Source organism: Pinus tabuliformis, chromosome 5_1 (assembly GCF_031772625.1).
Source record: "Pinus tabuliformis cultivar Carrire ecotype Pingquan chromosome 5_1, CPIR1, whole genome shotgun sequence".
NCBI lineage: Eukaryota > Viridiplantae > Streptophyta > Pinopsida > Pinales > Pinaceae > Pinus > Pinus tabuliformis.
Genome location: NC_142305.1, coordinates 361899420 through 361918916, shown reverse-complemented (window position 1 = coordinate 361918916; position 19497 = coordinate 361899420).

Sequence of the window (19497 nt, the reverse complement as noted above, 5' to 3'; positions counted from 1 at the left end):
CTTCAGAAATAGCAACGGTCAGAGAACAGTAAATCCCATGCAGAGCAATATATTCATCTCTCAAGTGACGATGGAGATCAACCTGTTGAAGCCTCACTTCTATCGAAGGGGAATCCATCTCCATGAGCTGCAACATCCGTCGAGAATCCAAGAAACTTCCACTCCATACTATTTGGAGGCTCCACACATTTCCGTCTGGACGGCTCCAGTCCTTTATAGTTCGCAACAAAATAACATCGGAGTTTGTTGTCATTACCATCTTGATGTCGGAGCCCGCCACTCCTATTTCGTCTAACACTCGCATATTCACAGAGTCAGAAAAAGACTCAAATTCCCAATTATCTCCGTTTGCTTGTGTCATATATCTCAAGACAACGGTGGAGATGAAGTGTTGCTGAGCGCTTTCAGTATCATGCGAATCAACAACAATTCCGCTTTCACTTCGCTCTGTTAGTGGTGCTGTATCAGCTTCTAGTGTCGCCCATTGCACACGGCTATCAATTTGGCACCGTGGCAATTTCTCTTCCACATATCTGTTAACCTTTTCAAATATTTCTATCGCAAGATCCATATTATCACTAGGCACGTCATTGTTGCTTCCGTTTGGTGATCCTTCCGTGTCCATTGATGCTTTATTTTCAGAAGATCGACGTCCGAATCGAATAGCTGTTTCAACCGATGAAATCTGAAATCTTGATGGTTGGTTTGTATATATATAATACAATAATATGCAGAAATATCGTACTAATTTTCAATCGCCGACATGTAAGGAAATGGATGTTAAAATGTAGGAAATGTATTGAAAATGGAGTAAAATTATAGAGAATATTAGAGCGAATATTATCATATTCACGAAATTATAAATATTTTATATGAATTTGGTTTTATATATTTTATATTTTATTTGGTTTTACAATTTATGTAAATTAGTTTACGGAGATAATGGGTAGATGTTAATATACATCAGTCTAGATTTATTTTAACTCCGTATTTACTAAATGCTTTTAGAGATCAAATTTCTTTCAGTTTAAAAACAAATTTGCATATCAAGAAATTTGTTAGATCCAAAGTTATGGATCTAGGATGGTTTAATTATTAATTATAATTATAACTATAATTATAAATTTTGTGTTTAATATTTTATTTCTTTTATTTTGACGGAGTCAAATGTTAAACATTACAACTCTTCTACAATATTGGGATCAAATTTTTACATAGGAGTTAATAAAAAGTCGATCTAGTGGGAGGAAGTTTTGGATAAAATATAATATTATAGTATTATGTTTTACCCAATATTTCTAGCAAGCTAGTAAAAAGTAGATGAAGGTAGACATAAATATTAGATAAAATGTAATAATTACATTTTACTTAAAAAAATTCTGACCTCCTACCCTTTACGCATTTCTAAACTTACCATCCTACATCTGTTAAAGCTTTATTTCTATAGCATGTTATCACACATAAATTAAGAGAATATATTACATATATTATATTAATGTGATTATCCAAATGACCATTATATTAAAGAAGCAACTATTGTTCTGTACTTTACGCAATCATGTTTAACCTTACACTTTTAAAAACACCTTCATGAATCACCCAATAGCCTCAGGAAGCTCTAAAGTTCTAAAAACACCTTCCCTAATCACCCATGCCATAGAAATAAACATACAAAAAGACATAGGGCCACCCATATAAATGTCAAGTGCGAACATATCCGTAAAAATATTTTATCTTAGCGGCTACATGGATTCAACCCATTTTCTACAATTACTTATGTTTCCAAATATAACGTCAAACTAAGTTGGAGCTAGGCATACAAAAAGGCATAGGGCCACTCATCATATCCATATAAATGTCAAGTAAGAACATATCCATAAAAATATTTTATGTTTACAGGCTACATGGATTCAACCCATTTTCTACAACAAGTTAAATCTAAATATAACATCAAACTAAGATGGTTCTAGGCTAGTTTAATTCCCCCTTAAATAGATAATATTCCATAGGAATACCATGGATTCTTAATACCATGGGTCTTTTTTATTATTAATTTTTATGGGGTTATTTTTTTTTTTGTTTACAGGCTACATGGATTCAACCCATTTTCTACTAGTTATGTACCTAAATATAACATCAAACTAAGATGGTTCTAGGCTAGTTTAATTCCCACTTAAATAGGTTATATTCCATAGGAATACCATGGATTCTTAATACCATGGGTCATTTTTATTATTAATTTTTATGGGGTTATTTTTTTTGTGTTTACATGCTACATGGATTCAACCCATTTTTATATTCGATAGGAATACCATGGATTCTTAATACCATGGGTCATTTTTATTATTAATTTTTGTGGTGTTATTTTTATGTTTTTTTTATTTTGTTTTCACCAGGCTAAAATGTTTACATTATATGACATTACATTAATTTACAAAGTTGTACCATATTTTATTTTTTCCCAGTCAAAATGTTTATTACATTAATGTTACACATCTCTAGCATCCTGGGCTAGAGAGCACCTTTCAACCCAATAAAAGATGAGTAATTTTATTAAAAAAATATGTGTATATTAAAAATATATATCACTTATAATGAAGTTTCTTAACCCATAAATATGTTTTGTTATTGTTGGCATTATGGTTTTCAAGGTAGCAACTAGATCATGTTGGCATTGGTTTCATGATGACAAGATTATCTTGGCATTGATATCAACACTATGTAGCCTAGTCATTGTATTCATGACATCCTTGTAGTATGGTTGCAGCTGGTTGAGTTGGTATTGAGTTGGTTGCATTGACATTGATGTCAACCTTGACGGTCATATGATTTTAGTGTGTGGTTGATGGTATTTTCTTGTGTATGGTTGTTATTGAAGACGTTTCTGTTGCAGGTTGCTTGTGTGTAGATGGTCAGCTGGTTGAGTTGGCATTGAGTTGGTTGTGTTGACATTGATGTCAACCTTGATGGTCAGATGATTTTAGTGTGTGGTTGATGGTATTTTCTTGTGTATAGTTGTTATTGAAGATGTTTGTGTTGCAGGTTGCTTATGTGTAGATGGTTTTTGGCATGTCTCTGATGAGCTATGATCTATGGATTGTGTGGGGTTAGTCTATGATAGATGGTTCTGGAATAGCGTGGCTTATGTCTTGATGTTATGTTGTTTGTTGATTAGTTGCTTATGTGGAGATGTTATGGTTGTGTAGATGTATGGCATGGCAGGTGCTCGATTGATTATAATTTTTTGGTTATTGGTTACGAATAGGATTATTTGATTATACAGTGTTACCAAGGATGTTTCCCATGGTATTTGGTATGGAAGCTAAATGGTTTACCTTGCTATTTGATTGAGCATGAGTAAAACATTTCCATGGTATAAGTTCTCTTGATATTGGTATTACCAAGGTATAGACGTCCTTTGTATTGGTACTGCCATGGTATTCACACGTGGTATTTTGGATTATTGCTTTGACAACTATATAGGTTCCCTTGGTATTGGTATTACCATGGTACATGTGCCCTTGGTATTGGTATTACCATGGTATTCTCACATGGTATTTTGGCTTGTTTCTTTGATAGTTGTACATGTTTCCTTGGTATTGGTATTACCATGGTACATATGTACTTGGTATCAGTATTACTATGGTATTTGCATGTGGTATTTTAGCTTGCATGATATTTACACTTGGTTTTCGTATACGTTAGTATCTTCCGATGGTATTGGATTTGAGATTGATGAAGATATTTTTCTAAATACTTGTATTTGTCTTGTTGAGTTTAGTTTCTTGGTTCTTTTGAGAGTGTGAGCATGTGAGAGAGAAGGTTTCGGAGAATTAGAAGAATGCTTAAAAACTAGTGGAGAGAAATTATATCTTGTGTATAAGTTCTAATGGTAGTGAAATGAGTAGATCTATCTGTTGAAGCAAAGTATTGATGTAGTTTGATGTTATGATTGAGTGTGAGACTTATTTTAGATATTGGTGATTATGTTATTCAAATTTGATGCATGCATTGTGGCCACTATTTTTCTTGTGTGGACATCATATGTTTGTGGTGTTCTTATTTGTGTTGATGGTGTCTTCCTACTAAATATAATATTACAGAGCTGAATTGGAGTTTAACAGAGTATCTTGGGATCCAGTGTGAAAATACATGAATTGAGGTCCAGATAGACTAGAGGAGAAGTGACTTCATGGGTGTGGAGTAGGGATTTTAAAATTTCAACAAAATGAATAGTTTCTCCATCTAATCATAGTTGGATAGTCCAATCGGAGTTGGGTGAGGACCATTCAGCAGATGCTAGTCCATAGATCCGTGTGAAAACATGGTCTTATGAGCTCATTAGTAGAATTGATCTTCCTTGCTAATAGGGGTCAGATGCTTTTATTTGAGGTCAGGTCTCCTAGCTAATGGGAGAGAACCAATCTATGTAAAATACATTTTTCTCTTAATAGTGATTCGGATCAGCAGAACAACAACAAGGGTATTTTTTTCCTGGAGAAGAGTTTTCCACCAGAAATACTTATGTCTCATGTGTAGATACTTTATTTTGTTTATGTTCATGTTTATGTTTCTCATATAGTTTACTTTATGCTTATGATTTATGCATAGATCTTCAAATGTTTAAAGAGGTGATCCTAATTAGTGTGTGTGATTCAGCTAAAGTTTAAATTAGTAAAAATTTGTAATAAGACACACTACTGCTTCACCCCCCTTCCCTTAGTAGTTCTCAAAGGTTTCCAACAACTGGCATCATAGTAGGGCTCTTAGTCATAAGTTGATCATTGGAGAGGGATCCAGGGTTTATTGGTGAAAAATAAATAAATATAGAACGACTTCACAAGGAATTCATGTTCTTACTACTAAAAATTTCAAGGTATGTAGAAAAAAATGTTAAATCTCATTCTTTGTCTAGTGGATATAATATTTGGATATTGTATGTCCAGGTTGTGGAAAGCAACCAATTGCATTTGAATTTTTGCAGCAGGACACTCAAGTTAGATCCATAATCTACAAGAATCTTCACGATGATTATTTGAAGAACCTAATAGGTTCGAAATTTGCTAAAGAAATGTGGGACAAGCTAGAATCCATATTTGGAGAAGGTATGTTATCGGGAAATCTAGTGTCTATGCAGAGCTGCTAGTCCCACTAAGGCTGGTAGGTACCTTAGAAAAAAAAACAAACTAAAACCACTTTCGTTTTCCTTTATGAGAAGTAGATAAGAGGGGAATAAAGGAGACCAGCCTCTGTCTTGCGCTTGGTTCCTTGCTTGATTCCTCTCCCTTCTAATAGATCTTTGCCACTCGCTTCCTCGTCTACCCAGCTTCAAAGAGCACCTGTGGGATCAAACCAACATAACACTATCCAAGAACAGAGATCTACTATCATAAACAATATAGGACCAGATATATATTGACCACACAAATGCATATATCATCAATCATACAAGAATGTGGAGGAAAACTTGAATAGCTTTATTAATATCAAGAATAGCAAAGAGGATTACAACCAGTTGTTCTGACCCAGCATCATCCTCTCAGCAAGAAAGCCCTTCTTCACCTCATGAAAAGCTTAGATCACCCAACACTATGATGTTACACCAAGAAATCAGCAACACCTCCTTACAAGATATAAAATTCCAGCCTCTGGATCTCTGGGATGAGGGATCCATATATAGATGTTTGCAAGGGGGTTGAGTCAGCTTCTGAGATTTGATTAGTGTCCTCTCTCTGATAGTTCTTGATTCCACTTGGAGATTGATGATCGCTTACTCATCCCTGGGCGAATGCAGAGAGGCAAGTGTCCAGGAGAAGTTTATGGAAGATTCCATGATCTTCCACCTTGCAGATTAACCCTGCCATTTGTCCACTCTCGCCCATCGCACCCCATAGAAGGGATTTTCAGTATGCATCGCACTTCCCGTGTGCATTTAGGTGGGATGCAGCGCACTTTGACCATGGAGCAGGTTAGATGGTCCAATTTTGACCAGTTCTGAGTAGTTTTTCATGGAGAACTTCTGAGAGATGATCTAATCAGCTGACCTTGTTCTTTAAGGGGTTGGAACAACACTTTTAGGGACTTAAGAGCCCTTGGTTTATGGACATTTATGATTGGGGTTGCAATTCCCAAAAATGTCTATAACAGTTGCCCCCTAAAGCATGAGGTCGTTAATCTTTTGATGTCGAGTGAAATGCTTTATCATGAGGATCCGAAGTTTTTTCAAGCTGGAAGGCGACCTGTAATAAGATACAATACAAAACATTATCTTCATAATATTTTCATGATCTAGCTGAGGCAAGCATTCCCATGCCCAGCTTTATAAATTCATTCTAATGTACATAAGACAGACAATTGTCTGTGTGCAGACTGATGATTCTGGTAGAGCCATCATCCCTTTGTTTGAATGATTATCTGTGCAGCGACGATGTACATTTGATGTATTTATTTTCCTAAATATATATCGTAGCCCGTATGGATGAAACTAGATCTGGGGTCTTCAATTTCATTCGATCTTCACTCAAAGTACAAGTCGATCCATTTGAGAGATGTTCTAGAGTCAAACATGGAAAGACATCGCTTGATTACCAGCCAATGATGTAAGCTATTAACAGGCACGAGAGGAATCACCGATAATGATGATGACCCTCAAGGTACTACAGTACAATTCACGTGGTGTGAATAAGGGACTTAGCATCGAACACCACGCAAAATCTTTCGGTCGAAGGCCATTGATGTAAACATGTCGCCAGAAGTGAGCAACTTGCCATTGAAGCATGCAAGCTTCAAAGTACTGAGAGGGTTGTTCCTAGATCGGCTTCCTAGATAATGAGCTGATGTCAAAAAGAAGCGATCCGTCATAGGAGGGCCTTATTGAATCCCACATCAATGACATGGAACGGAGCAAATGATTTTAATGGAGGTGAAAACAATCTGATGACATAAGGTTCAGCATGGCGGTCATGAAAGAATAGAGTGTAAATGTATTGTAGTGGATGAGACAAGGCGAATTATCTGAGTGACTTCTTTTGAACATATCGGTAACACTGACATGATGGATTGGTAGCGTTAACCCAAAATATGGATGGTGTGACGGACCAATGGTGATATGACCAGTGAACGGAAAAACCCAACCCGACTCGGATGCGGAGTGAAAGTGTCGTGTTCAAGAGCGACTTGCTACCAATAAAGTTTCTTCAAGTTTTCTTTCCAAATTTTCCCCAGTCATTGCTGACCAGTACCTCTTTATTTTTGTCAAGCTTGAGGAGGATAACATATGCTTGTTCTATAATTTGCCCTTCGGGAAAACCCATCACTATGTTTTAACCAGCTTAGCGATAGTGAAACTCGTTCTTGCCGGTATGGACAAGTTTGTCACTATTAAGTTTTAACGAGTTTAACGACAAAGACAACTCAGTCCTTTTCAATTTTAGAGAGTCTGAAAGGGACATAAAGAAAACTCCAACAATCATTTTTCATCATATAATCCCTTAAGTTCGAAAAAGTATAAAATAATACAAAAGGGATGATTTTTCGATAATTTTAACGAGCCGAACGAAACAAGCGCTCGATCTTTTTGTGTAATAATCCCTCAGGTCCAAAAAGATTAAAATCTAAAGGAGGGATAACACTTCCGGTCACTTTAACGAGCTAGAGAGGCCAATTTCTCAGCAATATTTTGATATTTTACGAGTCAGATGAAAAGAGCTTAAAGGAGACTCGTTTTTCAGGGAACAAGTGATAAATTCGGGTAGCAACTAATTCCAGGTAAGGTTTGGAATTTTCCAATCACAGCAGTGTCACAAGGATGGCTAACAGGATCACTCTTCGTAGTTGTTCCTCAAAAAGGGTAAAAAATAAAATGGAGGTGAATGATCGGCCAATATAGAGTGGAGGTGATGATGAGAACATGACCAAGGCTTCAAAGGCTGATGATAATACATTCACGACCGTTATTTACCGGAAATTGGTTCATTTTTTAATGAGCTTAAACTCTCGGGGAACATTTGCTCATTGCTTATGTTTATTTTTTAACGAGCTTTAATTCCACGTTAAAACTGCTCGATCCAGTCGTATAATAACGATGTCTCATTTAAAACGGCATTTTTTCAAAGCTTCGCCCCGCATCCTTTCTTTATGCAAGTTAGGAAATGACCAATCCTACGAGTTTAAAGGGTTAGAGGACTTACAAATTTAAAAAATAAATGGTCCCTCTTAGCTTGCATGCCAAAAGGTTTGCATGCCCCTAGGTATAGCGAAAAAATTCCAAGTTAGCAAAGATTGTTCTATCCGCACTGCAAACAAAACACTTCCTCGGCGATGTCTACCGAAATAAACAAAGGTGAGTGGCGCAACTAGCTCCACTCACATAACTTTGACAAAGGAATCTTATTCCAGTCTAATCTCATAAACCAGTCATATATCCTTCGCGGAAACCTACCCTATACCTAAGGTTTTCCTGTCGAAACAGACCAGGGTGCATGCCCCCTAGGTTTGAGTCATATCCTCGAATCACTCGCGCTAATTAGGTGGACGGACTGGGGATTGATGAGACATTCCTTGCGTGAAAAGACTATTCAAGGATGGTATTTGACTATTTGCTATGTGTGAGCTGGGAATGAAATTTGGTCTACGAGCTTGACCACTCTTCCTTCATGCGGAAAACACATTACTCTAAAGAGTGAGGAGACAATGGCTCCCATGCAATAAATATAGTCGTGTCCAAGGAGTAGATTATAATCTTGGGGTCTTTGGACTACCATTACGTTCATGTGAACGGTTTTCCTTCTCAATGTTATCGGCACATTGGGAAGGATCCCTAACGGTCGACTGGTTCCTTTGTCAAAGTCTATTAGATTTCTCATTTCAGGCAAAAGCGATGGCGAACCAAGCGCTTTCCAAGCAGTTGAGGAAAGGATACTCACAAAAGCCCCTTCATCTATGATGGTACCGGCCATGACCATTCTATATATTTGAGGAATGATTCGAAATGGTACACTAGCCGGTAAGCGGGGTCTGTCTAGTAGATTCCAATCGAAGGAAACAACTAGGTTGCTTGGAGGTGGGACCGAATAGATGGCCGGATATTACTCTGACCAACTTCCTTCCTACAGTAAAGGAATGGGTAGACTGCCCCCATGTTCATCAAAGTCTGTGCTTACGAAGAGAATTTGGACGGTGTCGTTCTTGTTCTTTCCGGTGACTGTATCATCTGAAGATGGACCTTCTGAAGGAAAGACTGGGTCAACTGCCGCCTCGACCTTTTGACTTTTTTCTGGTGTGGATTCAGAAGGTTCATCTTCAATGATAGACGCTTCAGCCGACCACAATGGCGTGTCAGCCGGATTTTCAACTAGTGATGGACTCAGCTAGAGTTTCTTATATTCAGGAGGAAGTCGTAACGGTGAAATTGGACGGTCATCCAAAACTCTTTTAGCCTTGTCTAAGAAGGGACAACAGTGGACGACATGATCGCCTTCACATAGTTTACAAGGAAATTTACATTTTCCTTTTTTGTCCAGGCGCTTCACTTTCACTAGTTGACGGTGTATTCTCAACATGATCGTAAGAGGTTGATGACACCGGATTGTGCAAACGAGGCGACCAGTCCCTTAAGATCCGAGGGATGCAAGGAAAATCTTGTTCATAGTGGTCTCCTTTGCAAATGACACATGGTGATTTAGGCCTGGATGGTGCAGTGTGTGGATTTTCACTAGACGATGCCTGGTTGCCCATTTTCACCTTTGGCTCCTTCTTCTTCTTCTCTTTCTTCTTCTTCTCCTTCTTCTTCTCAGTTACTTTATTTATGGCTTTACCAGCTTCATCAAGCGAAGAGGAAGGAGGAGAGGGAGATTGGACGAAGTAGAAGGTTGGGGGGTAACTCTAGTATCATTTAGTTGTTGACTTGATTGTTCAGGAATCACGGTGTTCTGAATGACGGAGGTCGAGAAGAGCCATACGGTTAAGCCAATTGTCAATCCTGGAAGTGATAATGTGGCCATATGGGGTGCACCAACATCTCCCCAAGAGGAGAAAGGACTAGGATTTCCTCCAAGAGGAAATCCTTGGTTGGTGGACTCCATTTTTCTCAACATAAGACCAACGCAGGAAAGGTGATGTTTATTCCGATTAAAATAAATTTTAGGTGCTTTGACACAACTTGTTTTTTCAATTTTTAAGAGTCGAGAAAAAACAAAAGATGACTCTAGTCGCCTTCGATTTTTAGTGAGCTTGAAGTGACAAGTGCTCAGATGGACCTTTTCTTTTAAGGAGTCTGAAAAGGAACGAAAGAGACTACTCTGGAAATCTAGACAGAGGGATTACCAAACCAATCGCAAAACTGCAGAATACTTTTTACGGTACGACAATCAATCTTTCTGAATGCTGTGTTCAGTGCATTGTGATCGATAGGGCAGCAGACACGGCTTCGTATGGATAAAGGATAAATCCTATTGTGATCTCCCAATATATACTCGATGGTACGTGGGAGCACAAGTCCATACTGGCACTTATCGTCTCAAATTGGAGGAATCACCCAACCAGCAATGAGAACAACACTTACCAGGCTTTACGATGCCAAAATACGTCTCTAGACTAGACTTCTAAATGTTGTGCGTTAGGTTACAAAGCATTTTTAGATTCATTAAATTTATTTTACAGTTGATCTTGCTTAAGAAATTTGCCTTTCAGGTTCATCGCGTGATGTAGATATATAATTCCTAAAATGCAATCTAAGATGATAAACAATCGTTTAATCTTCTTTTTGCAATGAAAATCCTAGCTACTAAGGAAAGAAAGACGATATTCTTTTAACATAGAGCAGAGAGCACACACTATATGCATTGTCCTAAATCAAACCAACAAACAATCTAAATGCAAATGCACATGCATGTATTTGTTTTCAGCCTCCTTAATGTGCGAATGATAGAAAGAAAGCTAAGTGCAAATCTGAATTATTTTTCAAAGCGATAATACTAACAAGCTTCTTTTCAAGACAAAATGAAGACAATGACGACACTTTGTGATTTGGAATGGAAAACTTGCTTTCAACACTTGAAAAACTACTAGTTCAAATCAAATACAAGAGTAACAGTGTAATTGACCATCAAGAACGATCAAATTCTCTTCTATGACTGAAAACGACACTTGCGACACTTCCAAATCAAGAAACGACAGTTCAATTATGCTACTTATTTGTAAAAGAGAACTGAAAATGGCTCACAATACATAAAAACATTTACAGTTCTTTACGCAATGGAGGCAGAATAATGGTAAGGAAAGGGGTTTCCAATAGAGGTATACTAACTACAGACAACAAATCTCCTGAATAGAGCTGAAAAGAGTGAAAAAAAACCAAACTCTGGAGGCAAAATTATCCCTTTTTGATCAGCGCACATGTTACACAAGGATTCCAGTATGCATCCCACCTACAGCACACAGGAAGTGCGATGCATATTATATCCTTGAAGAGAGGGTGCGATGGTATAGTGCGAGACTTTTAATCCAGTTCTTGATCACAGTTTGCAGCATAGTTCAGGGATTTTGGCCGAGCAAGTGGTAATCAGTAAATAAATCACAGGGGTAGATCTAAGGAGGTTACTAGAGAGACCAAAAGGGGAACTAGAGAGCTTGTAAATTGATTGTTCAGTTCATAAACAAAACCCAGAGATAGACTGAAGCAGTGTTGCTCTACTTTGCACTTGCATAGTAAATGCAGTTTGAAGGCTAGCTGGCTTGACTTCAGGCTCTGTCTGTAAGTTTATAAAGCAAACAAATATAGACAAACAAATAATCTATTCACTCCCCAGTATGGTCGCCATTTTGTTATCAGGAAATCTACTGTTTATGTAGAGCTGCTAGTCCCACTAAGGCTGGTAGAAACCACTTTCGTTTTCCTTTATGAGAAGTAGATAAGAGGGGAATAAAAGAGACCAACCTCTGTCTTGCGCTTGGTTCCTTGCTTGATTCCTCTCCCTTCTGATAGATCTTTGCCACTCGCTTCCTCGTCTACCCAGCTTCAAAGAGCACCTATGGAATCAAAGCAGCATAACACTATCCAAGAACAGAGATCTACTATCATAAACAATATAGGACCAGATATATATTGACCACACAAATGCATATATCATCAATCATACAAGAATGTGGAGGAAAACTTGAATAGCTTTATTAATATCAAGAATAGCAAAGAGGATTACAACCAATTTTTCTGACCCGGGGTCATCCTCTCAGCAAGAAAGCCCTTCTTCACCTCATGAAAAGCTTAGATCACAAAACACTACGATGTTACACCAAGAAACCAGTAGCACTTCCTTACAAGATACAAAATTCCAGCTTCTGGATCTCTAGGATGAGGGATCCATATATAGATGTTTGCAAGGGGGTTGAGTCAGCTTTTAAGATTTGATTAGTGTCCTCTCTCTGATAGTTCTTGATTCCACTTGGAGATTGATGATCTCTTGCTCATGCCTGGGCGAATGCAGAGAGGCAAGTGTCACAGGAGAAGTTTCTCGAATATTCCACGATCTTCCACCTTGCAGATTGACCCTGCCATTCATCCACTCTCACCCATCGCACCCCATAGAAGGGATTTTCAGTATGCATTGCACTTCCTGTGTGCATTTAGGTGGGATGCAACGCACTTTGGCCATGGAGCAAGTGAGATGGTCCAATTTTGACCAATTCTGAGTAGTTTTTCATGGAGAACTTCTGGGAGATGATGTAATCAGCTAACCTTGTTCTTTTAGGGGTTAGAACAACAATTTTAGGGACTTAAGAGCCCTTGGTTTATGGACATTTATGATTGGGGTTACAGTGCCCAAAAATGTCTATAACAGTTGCCCCCTAAGGCATGAGGTCGTTAATCTTTTGATGTCGGGTGAAATGATTTATCATGAGGATCCAAAGTTTTTTCAAGCTGGAAGGAAACCTGTAATAAGATACAATACAACACATTATCTTCATAATATTTTTATGATCTAGCTGAGGCGGGCATCCCCATGCTCAGCTTTATCAATTCATTCTCATGTACATAAGATAGACAATCGTTTGTGTGCAGACTGATGATTCTGGTAGAGCCATCATCCCTTTGTTTGAATGATTATCTGTGCAGCAATGATGTACATTTTATGTATTTATTTTCTTGAATATATATCGCAGCTCGGATGGATGAAACTAGATCTGGGGTCTTCAATCTCGTTCGATCTTCACTCAAAGTACAAGTCGATCCATGTGAGAGATGTTCTAGAGTCAAACATGGAAAGACATTGCCTGATTACCAGCCAATGATGTAAGATGTTAATAGGCGCGAGAGGAATCATCGATAATGATGATGACCCTCAAGGTACTACAGTATAATTCACGTTGTGTGAATAAGGGACTTGGCGTCGAACACCATGCAAAATCTTTCGGTCGAAGGCCATTGATGTAAACCTGTCGCCAGAAGTGAGAAACTTGCCATTGATGCATGTAAGCTTCAAAGTACTGAAGGGGTTGTTTCTAGATCGGCTTCCTGGAAAAATGAGCTGATGTCGACAAGAAGCGATCCGTCATAGGAGGGCCTTAGTGAATCCCACATCAATGACATGGAACGGAGCGAATGATTTTAATTGAGGTGAAAACAATCTGATGACATAAGGTTCAGGGTGGCGGTCATGAAAGAACATAGTGTAAATGTATTGCAGTGGATGAGACACAGGTGAATTCTCTGAGCGACTTCTCTTGAACATATCAGCGACACTAACATGATGGATTGGTAGCGTTAACCCCAAATATGGATGGTGTTATGGGCCAATGGTGATATGACCAGTGAACAGAACAACCCAACACGACTCGGATGCGAAGTGAAAGTGTCATGTTCAAGAGTGACTTGCTACCAATAAAGTTTCTTCAAGTTTTCTTCCCAATTTTTCCCCAGTCATTATTGACCAGTACCTCTTTATTTTTTTCAAGCTTGAGGAGGATAACGTATGCTTGTTCTATAATTTTCCCTTCAGGAAAACCCATCGCTATGTTTTAACGAGCCTAGCGATAGTGAGACTCGTTCTTGCCGGTATGGACAAGTTTGTCGCTATTAGGTTTTAACGACTTTAACGATAAAGACAACTCGGTCCTTTTCAATTTTAGAGAGTCTGAAAGGGACTTAAAGAGAACTCCAACAATCCTTTTTCATCATATAATCCCTTATGTTCGAAAAAGTATAAAATAATACAAAAGGGATGAATTTTCGGTAATATTAACGAGACGAACAAAACGAGCGCTCGATCTTTTTGTGTAATAATCCCTCAGGTCCAAAAAGATTAAAATCTAAAGGATGGATAACACTTCCGGTCACTTTAACGAGCTGGAGAGGCCAATTGCTCGGCAATCTTTTCATATTTTATGAGTCAGATGAAAAGAGCTTAAAGGAGACTCATTTTTAGAGGAACGAGTGATAAATTCGGGTAGCAACTAATTCCAGGTAAGGTTTGGAATTATCCAATCATAGCAGTGTCACAAGGATGGCTAACAGGATCACTCTTCGCCACTGTTCCTCAAAAAGGGTAAACAATCAAATGGAGGTGAATGATCGGCCAATATAGAGTGGAGGTGATGATGAGAACATGACCAAGGCTTCCAAGGCTAATGATAATACATTCACGATGGTTGTTTACCGGAAATTGGTTCATTTTTTAATGAGCTTAAACTCTGGGGGAATGTTTGCTCATTGCTTATGTTTATTTTTTAACGAGCTTGAATTCCGCGTTAAAACTGCTTGATCCAGTCATATAATAAGGATGTCTCATTTAAAATGACATTTTTTCAAAGCTTTGCCCCGCATCCTTTCTTTATGAAAGGTAGGAAACGACCAATCCTACGAGTTTAAAGGGTTAGAGGACTTACAAATTTTAAAAAATAAATGGTCCCTCTTCGCTTGCATGCCAAAAGGTTTACATGACCCTAGGTATAGAGAAAAATTTCCAAGTTACCAAAGATTGTTCTATCGGCATTGCGGACAAAACACTTCCTCAGCGATGTCTACCGAAATAAACAAAGGTGAGTGGCGCAACTGGCTCCACTCACATAACTATGACAAACGAATCTTACTCCAGTCTAATCTCATAAACCAGTCATATATCCTTCGTGGAAACCTACCCTATATCGAATGTTTTCCTGTTGAAACAGACCAGGGTGCATGCCCCCTGGGTTTCAGTCATATCCTCCAAATCACTCGCGCTCATCAGGTGGACGGATTGGGGATTAATGAGACATTCCTGTGTGAAAAGACTATTCATGGATGGTAGTTGACTATTTGCTATGTGTGAGCCGGGATATGAAAGTTGGTCTATGAGCTTGACCACTCTTTCTTCATGCGGAAAACACATTACTCTAAAGAGTGACAAGACAATGGCTCCCATGCAATAAATATAGTTGCGTCCAAGGAGTAGATTATAATCTAGGGGTCCTTGGACTACCATTACATTCATGTGAACAGTTTTCCTTCTCAATGTTATCGGCACATTAGGAAAGATCCCTAACGGTCGACTGGTTCCTTCGTCAAAGCCTGTTAGATTTCTCATTTCAGGCAAAAGCGATGGCGAACCAAGCGCTTTCCAAGCAGTTGAGGAAAGGATACTCACAGAAGCCCCTTAATTTATGAGGGTACCGGCCATGACCATTCTATATATTTGAGCAATGATTTGAAATGGTACACTAGCCGGTAAGCCGGGTCTACCTAGTAGATTCCAATCGAAGGAAACAACTAGGTTGCTTGGAGGTGGGACTGAATAGACGGCCGGATATGACTCTGACGAACTTCCTTCCTACGGTAAAGGAACGGGTAGACTACCCCCATGTTCATCGGAGTCTATGATTACAAAGAGAATTTGGACGGTGTGGTTCTTGTTCTCTCTGGTGACTGTATCATCTAATGATGGAACTTCTGAAGGCAAGTCTGGTTCAACTATCGCCTCGACCTTTTGAATTTTGTCTGGTGTGGATTCAGAGGGTTCATCTTCCATGATAGACACTTGAGCCGACCACAATGGCATGTCAGCCGGATTTTCAACTAGTGACAGACTCAGCAAGAGTTTCTTATTTTCAGGAGGAAGCCATAACAGTGAAACCGGACAGTTGTCCAAAACTCTTTTAGCCTCGTCTAAGAAGGGACAACAGTGGACGGTGTGATCGCCTTCACACAATTTACAAGGAAATTTACATTTTCCTTTTTGTTGAGGGGCTTCACTTTCACTAGTTGACGGTGTATTCTCAACATGATCGTCAGAGGTTGATGACACCGGATTTTGCAAACGAGGAGACCAGTCCCTTAAGATCCGAGGGATGCAAGGACAATCTCGATGATAGTGGTCTCCTTTGCAAATGACACATGGAGATTTAGGCCTGGATGGTGCAGTGTGTGGATTTTCACTAGACGATGCCTAGTTGCCCCTTTTCGCCTTTGGCTCCTTCTTCTTCTTCTCTTTCTTCTTCTTCTCCTTCTTCTTCTCAGTTACTTGATTTTTGGCTTTACCACCTTCATCAAGCGAAGAGGAAGGAGGAGAGGGAGAATTGGACGAAGTAGAAGGTTGGGGGGTAACTCTAGTATCATTTAGTTGTTGATTTGATTGTTCAGGAATCACGGTGTTCTGAACGACAGAGGTCGAGAAGAGCCAGACGGGCAAGCTGATTGTCAATCCTAGAAGCAACAATGTGGCCATATGGGGTGCACCAACATCTCCCCAAGAGGAGAAAGGACTAGGATTTCCTCCAAGAGGAGATCCTTGGTTGGTGGACTCCCTTTTTCTCAATCTAAGACCAATGCAGGAAAGGTGATGTTTATTCGATTAAAATAAATTTTAGACGCTTTGACACAACTTGTTTTTTCAATTTTTAAGAATCAAGAAAAAACAAAAGATGACTCTAGTCTCCTTCGATTTTTAATGAGCTTGAAGTGACAAGTGCTCAAATGGACATTTTCTTTTAACGAGTCTGAAAAGGAACGAAAGAGACAACTCTAGAAATCTAGAGAGAGGGATTACCAAACCAATCGCAAAACTGCATAATACTTTTTACGGTACGACAATCAATATTCCCGAATGCTTTGTTCAGTGCATTGTGATCGATAGGGCGGCAGACAAGGCTTCCTATGGATAAAGGATAAAGCCTATTGTGGTCTCCCAATATATACTCAACGGTACGTGGGAGCACAAGTCCGTACTGGCACTTATCGTCTCAAAGTGGAGGAATCACCCAACTAGCAATGAGAAAAATAGTTACCAGGCTTTACAACGTCGGAATACGTCTCTAGCCTAGACTTCTAAATGTTGTGCGTTAGGTTCCAAAGTGTTTTTAGATTCATTAAATTTATTTTACAGTTGATCTTGCTTAAGAAATTTGCCTTTCAGTTTCACCGTGTGATGTAAATATACAATTCCTAAAATGCAATCTAATATGATAAACAATCGTTTAATCTTCTTTTTGCAATGAAAATCATAGCTACTAAGGAAAGAAAGACGATATTCTTTTAACATAGAGCAGAGAGCACACACTATATGCACTGTCCTAAATCAAACCAATAAACAGTCTAAATGCAAATGCACATGCATGTATTTGTTTTCAGCCTTCTTAATGTGTGAATGATAGAAAGAAAGCTAAGTGCAAATCTGAATTATTTTTCAAAGTGAGATTACTAACAAGCTTCTTTTCAAGACAAAATGGAGACAGTGACGACACTTTGTGATTTGGAATGGAAAACTTGCTTTCGACACTTGAAAAACTACTAATTCAAATCAAATACAATAGTAACAGTGTAATTGACCATCAAGAATGATCGGATTCTCTTCTATGACTGAAAACGACACTTGCGACACTTCCAAATCAAGAAACGACAGTTCAATTATGCTACTTCTTTGTAAAAGAGTACTGAAATGGCTCACAATACATAAAAACATTTACAGTTCTTTACACAATGGAGGGAATAATGGCAAGTTCCAATAGAGGTATAATGACTACAGACAGCAAATCTCCTTAATAGAGCTGAAAAGAGTGAAAGAACCAAAGTCTAGAGGAAAAATTAGCCCTTTCTAATCAGCGCACCTATTACACAAGGATTCTAGTATGCATCCCACCTACAGCACACGGGAAGTGCGATGCATACTGATATCCTTGAAGAGAGGGTGCGATGGTACAGTGCGAGACTTTTGATCCAGTTCTTGATCACAGTTTGCAGCACAGTTCAGGGATTTTGGCCGAGCAAGTGGTAATCAGTAAATAAATCATAGGGGTAGATCTAAGGAGGTTACTAGAGCCACCACAAGGGCAATTAGAGAGCTTGTAAATCGATTGTTCAGTTCATAAACAAAACCTGGAGATAGACTGAAGCAGCATTGATATACTTTGCACTCGCATAGCAAATGCAGTTCGAAGGCTAGTTGGCTTGACGTTAGGCTCTGTCTGTAAGTTTATAAAGCAAACAAATATAGACAAACACACAATCTATTCTCTCCCCAGTATGGCCGCCATTTTGTTATCGGGAAATCTAGTGTCTATGCAGAGCTGCTAGTCCCACTAAGGCTGGTAGCTACATTAGAAAAAAACAAACTAAAACCACTTTCATTTTCCTTTATGAGAAGTAGATAAGAGGGGAATAAAGGAGACCAACCTCTGTCTTGTGCTTGGTTTCCTTGCTTGATTCCACTCCCTTCTGATAGATCTTTGCCACTCGCTTCCTTGTCTACACAACTTCAAAGAGCACCTGTGGAATCAAAGCAACATAACACTATCCAAGAACAGAGATCTACTATCATAAACAATATAGGACCAGATATATATTGACCACACAAATGCATATATCATCAATCATACAAGAATGTGGAGGAAAACTTGAATAGCTTTATTAATATCAAGAATAGCAAAGAGGATTACAACCAATTGTTCTGACCCAGCGTCATCCTCTCAACAAGAAAGCCCTTCTTCACCTCATGAAAAGCTTAGATCACCCAACACTATGATGTTACACCAAGAAACCAGCAGCACTTCCTTACAAGATGCAAAATTCCAGCCTCTGGATCTCTGGGATGAGAGATCCATATATAGATGTTTGCAAGGGGGTTGAGTCAGCTTCTAAGATTTGATTAGTGTCCTCTCTCTGATATTTCTTGATTCCACTTGGAGATTGATGATCTCTTGCTCATGCCTGGGCGAATGCAGAGAGGCAAGTGTCACAGGAGAAGTTTCTCGAATATTCCATGATCTTCCACCTTGCAGATTGACCCTACCATTTGTCCACTCTCACCCATCACACCCCATAGAAGGGCTTTTCAGTATGCATCGCGCTTCCCATGTGCATTTAGGTGGGATGCAGCGCACTTTGACCATGGAGCAGGTGAGATGGTCCAATTTTGACCAGTTCTGAGTAGTTTTTCATGGAGAACTTCTGGGAGATGATGTAATCAGCTGACCTTGTTCTTTTAGGGGTTGGAACAACACTTTTATGGACTTAAGAGCCCTTGGTTTATGGAA